The sequence below is a fragment of the Psammomys obesus genome, unplaced genomic scaffold, assembly GCF_907164565.1.
Source record: "Psammomys obesus unplaced genomic scaffold, mPsaObe1.curated_primary_1811, whole genome shotgun sequence".
NCBI classification, from domain to species: domain Eukaryota; kingdom Metazoa; phylum Chordata; class Mammalia; order Rodentia; family Muridae; genus Psammomys; species Psammomys obesus.
This window is the reverse complement of record NW_026586550.1, coordinates 11693242-11693679: the sequence shown is the minus strand read 5'-3', so window position 1 is coordinate 11693679 and position 438 is coordinate 11693242.

The following is a 438-nucleotide window of genomic DNA, read 5'->3' as shown; positions in this document are numbered from 1 at the left end:
TAAGCTCTCCTCCTGATCAAAGATCACTTCAGCCGGGGGGGGGGGGGATGGTGCTGCACGCTTTTAATCCCAGCACTCAGGGAGGCAGAGGCAGGAGGATCTTTGTGAGCTTGAGGCCAGCCTGGTCTACAGAGTGAATTCTAGGACAGCCAGAGTTCCACAGAAAAACCCTGTCTTAAAACAAAACAAAACAAAACAACAGTGAAGGGGTTAGAGAGATGGCTCAGAGGTTTAAAACACTGGCTGCTCTTCCAAAGGTCCTGAGTTCAATTCCCAGCAATCACATGGCAGCTCATAATCATCTATAATAAGATCTGGTGCCCTCTTTCTGGCATGCAGGCACAAATGCAGACAGAATACTGTATAAATAAGAAAGAAGGAAGGAAGGAAAAAAGAAAGAAAGAAAGAAAGAAAGAAAGAAAGAAAGAAAGAAAGAAA